At 44.8% G+C, this 8,327-nt stretch overlaps 1 protein-coding gene across 4 annotated transcripts in view; it reads left to right on the plus strand.

Moving 5' to 3' along the window:
* PKD (serine/threonine-protein kinase D3) overlaps positions 1 to 8,327 on the plus strand; it is a gene marked incomplete at its 5' end in the record, with an annotated part of 159,783 nt that overhangs the window by 60,553 nt on the left and 90,903 nt on the right.

An 8,327-nucleotide genomic window follows, 5' to 3' on the forward strand; every position in this document is an offset into this window, starting at 1 on the left:
TCTAGGTGTTACACTAGTGCCACTGACCACTTGTTCTAGGTGTTACACTAGTGCCACTGACCACTTGTTCTAGGTGTTACACTAGTGCCACTGACCACTTGTTCTAGGTGTTACACTAGTGCCACTGACCACTTGTTCTAGGTGTTACACTAGTACCACTGACCACTTGTTCTAGGTGTTACACTAGTACCACTGACCACTTGTTCTAGGTGTTACACTAGTACCACTGAACACTTGTTCTAGGTGTTACACTAGTGCCACTGACCACTTGTTCTAGGTGTTACACTAGTGCCACTGACCACTTGTTCTAGGTGTTACACTAGTACCACTGACCACTTGTTCTAGGTGTTACACTAGTACCACTGACCACTTGTTCTAGGTCCTACACTAGTACCACTGACCACTTGTTCTAGGTGTTACACTAGTACCACTGACCACTTGTTCTAGGTGTTACACTAGTACCACTGAACACTTGTTCTAGGTGTTACACTAGTGCCACTGACCACTTGTTCTAGGTGTTACACTAGTACCACTGACCACTTGTTCTAGGTGTTACACTAGTACCACTGACCACTTGTTCTAGGTGTTACACTAGTGCCACTGACCACTTGTTCTAGGTCCTACACTAGTGCCACTGACCACTTGTAATAGGTCCTACACTAGTACCACTGACCACTTGTTCTAGGTGTTACACTAGTACCACTGTCCACTTGTTCTAGGTGTTACACTAGTACCACTGACCACTTGTTCTAGGTGTTACACTAGTGCCACTGACCACTTGTTTTAGGTGCTACACTAGTGCCACTGACCACTTGTTCTAGGTGCTACACTAGTGCCACTGACCACTTGTTCTAGGTGTTACACTAGTACCACTGACCACTTGTTCTAGGTGTTACACTAGTACCACTGACCACTTGTTCTAGGTGTTACACTAGTGCCACTGACCACTTGTTCTAGGTGTTACACTAGTACCACTGACCACTTGTTCTAGGTGTTACACTAGTACCACTGACCACTTGTTCTAGGTGTTACACTAGTGCCACTGACCACTTGTTCTAGGTGTTACACTAGTACCACTGACCACTTGTTCTAGGTGTTACACTAGTACCACTGACCACTTGTTCTAGGTGTTACACTAGTACCACTGACCACTTGTTCTAGGTGTTACACTAGTGCCACTGACCACTTGTTCTAGGTGTTACACTAGTGCCACTGACCACTTGTTCTAGGTGTTACACTAGTGCCACTGACCACTTGTTCTAGGTGCTACACTAGTGCCACTGACCACTTGTTCTAGGTGTTACACTAGTGCCACTGACCACTTGTTGTAGGTGTTACACTAGTACCACTGACCACTTGTTCTAGGTGCTACACTAGTACCACTGACCACTTGTACTAGGTGCTACACTAGTACCACTGACCACTTGTTCTAGGTGTTACACTAGTGCCACTGACCACTTGTTCTAGGTGTTACACTAGTGCCACTGACCACTTGTTCTAGGTGTTACACTAGTGCTACTGACCACTTGTTCTAGGTGCTACACTAGTACCACTGACCACTTGTACTAGGTGCTACACTAGTACCACTGACCACTTGTTCTAGGTGTTACACTAGTACCACTGACCACTTGGTCTAGGTGTTACACTAGTACCACTGAGCACTTGTTCTAGGTGTTACACTAGTGCCACTGACCACTTGTTCTAGGTGTTACACTAGTACCACTGACCACTTGTTCTAGGTGTTACACTAGTGCCACTGACCACTTGTTCTAGGTGCTACACTAGTGCCACTGACCACTTGTTCTAGGTGTTACACTAGTGCCACTGACCACTTGTTCTAGGTGTTACACTAGTAGCACTGACCACTTGTTCTAGGTGTTACACTAGTGCCACTGACCACTTTTTCTAGGTGCTACACTAGTACCACTGACCCCTTGTTCTAGGTGCTACACTAGTACCACTGACCACTTGTTCTAGGTGTTACACTAGTACCACTGACCACTTGTTCTAGGTGTTACACTAGTACCACTGACCACTTGTTCTAGGTGTTACACTAGTACCACTGACCACTTGTTCTAGGTGTTACACTAGTACCACTGACCACTTGTTCTAGGTGTTACACTAGTACCACTGACCACTTGTTCTAGGTGTTACACTAGTACCACTGACCACTTGTTCTAGGTGTTACACTAGTACCACTGACCACTTTGTTCTAGGTGTTACTCTACCACTGACCACTTGTTCTAGGTGTTACACTAGTACCACTGACCACTTGTTTTAGGTGTTACACTAGTACCACTGACCACTTGTTCTAGGTGTTACACTAGTGCCACTGATCACTTGTTCTAGGTGTTACTCTAGTGCCACTGACCACTTGTTGTAGGTGTTACACTAGTACCAATGATCACTTGTTCTAGGTGTTACACTAGTACCACTGACCACTTGTTCTAGGTGTTACACTAGTGCCACTGACCACTTGTTCTAGGTGTTACACTAGTGCCACTGACCACTTGTTCTAGGTGTTACACTAGTACCACTGACCACTTGTTCTAGGTGTTACACTAGTACCACTGACCACTTGTTCTAGGTGCTACACTAGTACCACTGACCACTTGTTCTAGGTGTTACACTAGTACCACTGACCACTTGTTCTAGGTGTTACAATAGTACCACTGACCACTTGTTCTAGTTGTTACACTAGTACCACTGACCACTTGTTCTAGGTGCTACACTAATACCACTGACCACTTGTTCTAGGTGTTACACTAGTACCACTGACCACTTGTTCTAGGTGTTACACTAGTACCAATGACCACTTGTTCTAGGTGTTACACTAGTACCACTGACCACTTGTTCTAGGTGTTACACTAGTACCACTGACCACTTGTTCTAGGTGTTACACTAGTACCACTGACCACTTGTTCTAGGTGTTACACTAGTGCCACTGACCACTTGTTCTAGGTGTTACACTAGTGCCACTGACCACTTGTTCTAGGTGTTACACTAGTGCCACTGACCACTTGTTCTAGGTGTTACACTAGTACCACTGACCACTTGTTCTAGGTGCTACACTAGTACCACTGACCACTTGTACTAGGTGCTACACTAGTACCACTGACCACTTGTTCTAGGTGTTACACTAGTGCCACTGACCACTTGTTCTAGGTGTTACACTAGTGCCACTGACCACTTGTTCTAGGTGTTACACTAGTGCCACTGATCACTTGTTCTAGGTGTTACTCTAGTGCCACTGACCACTTGTTGTAGGTGTTACACTAGTACCACTGACCACTTGTTCTAGGTGTTACACTAGTGCCACTGATCACTTGTTCTAGGTGTTACACTAGTACCACTGACCACTTGTTCTAGGTGTTACACTAGTACCAATGATCACTTGTTCTAGGTGTTACACTAGTACCACTGACCACTTGTTCTAGGTGTTACACTAGTGCCACTGACCACTTGTTCTAGGTGTTACACTAGTGCCACTGACCACTTGTTCTAGGTGTTACACTAGTACCACTGACCACTTGTTCTAGGTGTTACACTAGTACCACTGACCACTTGTTCTAGGTGTTACACTAGTACCACTGACCACTTGTTCTAGGTGCTACACTAGTACCACTGACCACTTGTTCTAGGTGTTACACTAGTACCACTGACCACTTGTTCTAGGTGTTACACTAGTACCACTGACCACTTGTTCTAGGTGTTACACTAGTACCACTGACCACTTGTTCTAGGTGTTACACTAGTACCACTGACCACTTGTTCTAGGTGTTACACTAGTACCACTGACCACTTGTTCTAGGTGTTACACTAGTACCACTGACCACTTGTTCTAGGTGTTACACTAGTACCACTGACCACTTGTTCTAGGTGTTACACTAGTACCACTGACCACTTGTTCTAGGTGTTACACTAGTACCACTGACCACTTGTTCTAGGTGTTACACTAGTGCCACTGACCACTTGTTCTAGGTGTTACACTAGTACCACTGACCACTTGTTCTAGGTGTTACACTAGTACCACTGACCACTTGTTCTAGGGGTTACACTAGTACCACTGACCACTTTTTCTAGGTGTTACACTAGTACCACTGACCACTTGTTCTAGGTGTTACACTAGTACCACTGACCACTTGTTCTAGGTGTTACACTAGTACCACTGACCACTTGTTCTAGGTGTTACACTAGTACCTCTGACCACTTGTTCTAGGTGCTACACTAGTACCACTGACCACTTGTTCTAGGTGTTACACTAGTACCACTGACCACTTGTTGTAGGTGTTACACTAGTACCACTGACCACTTGTTGTAGGCATTACACTAGTGCCACTGACCACTTGTTCTAGGTGTTACACTAGTACCACTGACCACTTGTTCTAGGTGCTACACTAGTACCACTGACCACTTGTTCTAGGTGCTACACTAGTACCACTGACCACTTCTTCTAGGTGCTACACTAGTACCACTGACCACTTGTTCTAGGTGCTACACTAGTACCACTGACCACTTGTTCTAGGTGCTACACTAGTACCACTGACCACTTGTTCTAGGTGCTACACTAGTACCACTGACCACTTGTTCTAGGTGTTACACTAGTACCACTGACCACTTGTTCTACGTGTTACACTAGTACCACTGACCACTTGTTCTAGGTGTTACACTACCTGGAGTTTACCTGGAGAGAGTTTCGGGGGTCAACGCCCCCGCGGCCCGGTCTGTGACCAGGCCTCCTGGTGGATCAGCGCCTGATCAACCAGGCTGTTGCTGCTGGCTGCACGCAAACCAACGTACGAGCCACAGCCCGGCTGATCAGGAACTGTCTTTAGGTGCTTGTCCAGTGCCAGCTTGAAGACTGCCAGGGGTCTGTTGGTAATCCCCCTTATGTGTGCTGGGAGGCAGTTGAACAGTCTCGGGCCCCTGACACTTATTGTATGGTCTCTTAACGTGCTAGTGACACCCCTGCTTTTCATTGGGGGGATGGTGCATCGTCTGCCAAGTCTTTTGCTTTCGTAGTGAGTGATTTTCGTGTGCAAGTTTGGTACTAGTCCCTCTAGGATTTTCCAGGTGTATATAATCATGTATCTCTCCCTCCTGCGTTCCAGGGAATACAGGTTTAGAAACCTCAAGCGCTCCCAGTAATTGAGGTGTTTTATCTCCGTTATGCGCGCCGTGAAAGTTCTCTGTACATTTTCTAGGTCGGCAATTTCACCTGCCTTGAAAGGTGCTGTTAGAGTGCAGCAATATTCCAGCCTAGATAGAACAAGTGACCTGAAGAGTGTCATCATGGGCTTGGCCTCCCTAGTTTTGAAGGTTCTCATTATCCATCCTGTCATTTTTCTAGCAGATGCGATTGATACAATGTTATGGTCCTTGAAGGTGAGATCCTCCGACATAATCACTCCTAGGTCTTTGACGTTGGTGTTTCGCTCTATTTTGTGGCCAGAATTTGTTTTGTACTCTGATGAAGATTTAATTTCCTCATGTTTACCATATCTGAGTAATTGAAATTTCTCATCGTTGAACTTCATATTGTTTTCTGCAGCCCACTGAAAGATTTCGTTGATGTCCGCCTGGAGCCTTGCAGTGTCTGCAATGGAAGACACTGTCATGCAGATTCGGGTGTCATCTGCAAAGGAAGACACGGTGCTGTGGCTGACATCCTTGTCTATGTCGGATATGAGGATGAGGAACAAGATGGGAGCTAGTACTGTGCCTTGTGGGACAGAGCTTGTCACCGTAGCTGCCTCGGACTTTACTCTGTTGACGACTACTCTCTGTGTTCTGTTAGTGAGGAAATTATAGATCCATCGACCGACTTTTCCTGTTATTCCTTTAGCGCGCATTTTGTGCGCTATTACGCCATGGTCACACTTGTCGAAGGCTTTTGCAAAGTCTGTATATATTACATCTGCATTCTTTTTGTCTTCTAGTGCATTTAGGACCTTGTCGTAGTGATCCAGTAGTTGAGACAGACAGGAGCGACCTGTTCTAAACCCATGTTGCCCTGGGTTGTGTAACTGATGGGTTTCTAGATGGGTGGTGATCTTGCTTGTTAGGACCCTTTCAAAGATTTTTATGATATGGGATGTTAGTGCTATTGGTCTGTAGTTCTTTGCTGTTGCTTTACTGCCCCCTTTGTGGAGTGGGGCTATGTCTGTTGTTTTTTGTAACTGAGGGACGACCCCCGTGTCCATGCTCCCTCTCCATAGGATGGAAAAGGCTCGTGATAGGGGCTTCTTGCAGTTCTTGATGAACACAGAGTTCCATGAGTCTGGCCCTGGGGCAGAGTGCATGGGCATGTCATTTATCGCCTGTTCGAAGTCATTTGGCGTCAGGATAACATCGGATAGGCTTGTGTTAGTCAAATTTTGTGGCTCTCTCATAAAAAATTCATTTTGGTCTTCGACTCTCAGTCTGGTTAGCGGCTTGCTAAAAACTGAGTCATATTGGGACTTGAGTAGCTCACTCATTTCCTTGCTGTCATCTGTGTAGGACCCATCTTGTTTAAGTAGGGGCCCAATACTGGACGTTGTTCTCGATTTTGATTTGGCATAGGAGAAGAAATACTTTGGGTTTCTTTCGATTTCATTTATGGCTTTTAGTTCTTCCCGCGATTCCTGACTCCTAAAGGATTCTTTTAGCTTAAGTTCGATGCTTGCTATTTCTCTGACCAGTGTCTCCCTGCGCATTTCAGATATATTGACCTCTTTTAGCCGCTCTGTTATTCTTTTCCGTCGCCTGTAAAGGGAGCGCCTGTCTCTTTCTATTTTACATCTACTCCTCCTTTTTCTTAGAGGAATAAGCCTTGTGCATACATCGAGTGCCACCGAGTTAATCTGTTCTAGGCATAAGTTTGGGTCTGTGTTGCTTAGTATATCTTCCCAGCTTATATCGGTTAGGACTTGGTTTACTTGGTCCCACTTTATGTTTTTGTTATTGAAGTTGAATTTGGTGAATGCTCCCTCATGACTAGTCTCATTTTGTCGGTCTGGGGCTCCATGCATACATGTCTGAACCTCAATTATGTTGTGATCTGAGTATATTGTTTTTGATATGGTGACATTTCTTATCAGATCATCATTGTTAGTGAAGATGAGGTCTAGTGTATTCTCCAGTCTTGTAGGCTCTATTATTTGCTGGTTTAAATTGAATTTTGTGCAGAGATTTAAAAGCTCGTGTGAGTGTGAGTTTTCATCAGAGCTGCCTCCTGGTGTTATTTCTGCAACAATATTATTTGCTATATTCCTCCATTTTAGGTGCCTTAAGTTGAAATCCCCCAGGAGCAAGATGTTGGGTGCAGGAGCTGGAAGATTTTCCAGACAGTGGTCAATTTTTAACAGCTGTTCCTGGAATTGCTGGGATGTTGCATCCACTTGTTCTAGGTGCTACACTAGTACCACTGACCACTTGTTCTAGGTGCTACACTAGTACCACTGACCACTTGTTCTAGGTGTTACACTAGTACCTCTGACCACTTGTTCTAGGTGTTACACTAGTACCACTGACCACTTGTTCTAGGTGCTACACTAGTACCACTGACCACTTGTTCTAGGTGTTACACTAGTACCACTGACCACTTGTTCTAGGTGTTACACTAGTACCACTGACCACTTGTTCTAGGTGTTACACTAGTACCACTGACCACTTGTTCTAGGTGCTACACTAGTACCACTGACCACTTGTTCTAGGTGTTACACTAGTACCACTGACCACTTGTTCTAGGTGTTACAATAGTACCACTGACCACTTGTTGTAGGTGTTACACTAGTACCACTGACCACTTGTTCTAGGTGTTACACTAGTACCACTGACCACTTGTTGTAGGTGTTACACTAGTACCACTGACCACTTGTTCTAGGTGTTACACTAGTACCACTGACCACTTGTTCTAGGTGTTACACTAGTACCACTGACCACTTGTTGTAGGTGTTACACTAGTACCACTGACCACTTGTTCTAGGTGCTACACTAGTACCACTGACCACTTGTTCTAGGTGCTACACTAGTACCACTGACCACTTGTTCTAGGTGTTACACTAGTACCACTGACCACTTGTTCTAGGTGCTACACTAGTACCACTGACCACAGATGTTTGCTAGACAAATTTGGTAAGAAGACAATTTTGTTAACTGGAACTTTCTTTAAAGTTAATGTTTGTTGGTGATGATGTTTTGGTCAGTAATTTATAAAAACTATCATGGAGCAAAATTTAAGTTTTCTCTGCTAGTAGTTTCTTCTTATCAGTCATTCTGCGGCTGTCTTTAGTGATGTCTCCAGACTACTGACCAGACAACTCTTGACTGAATGATGGTGAATG

The sequence above is a fragment of the Cherax quadricarinatus genome, chromosome 67, assembly GCF_038502225.1.
Source record: "Cherax quadricarinatus isolate ZL_2023a chromosome 67, ASM3850222v1, whole genome shotgun sequence".
Lineage (NCBI taxonomy): Eukaryota > Metazoa > Arthropoda > Malacostraca > Decapoda > Parastacidae > Cherax > Cherax quadricarinatus.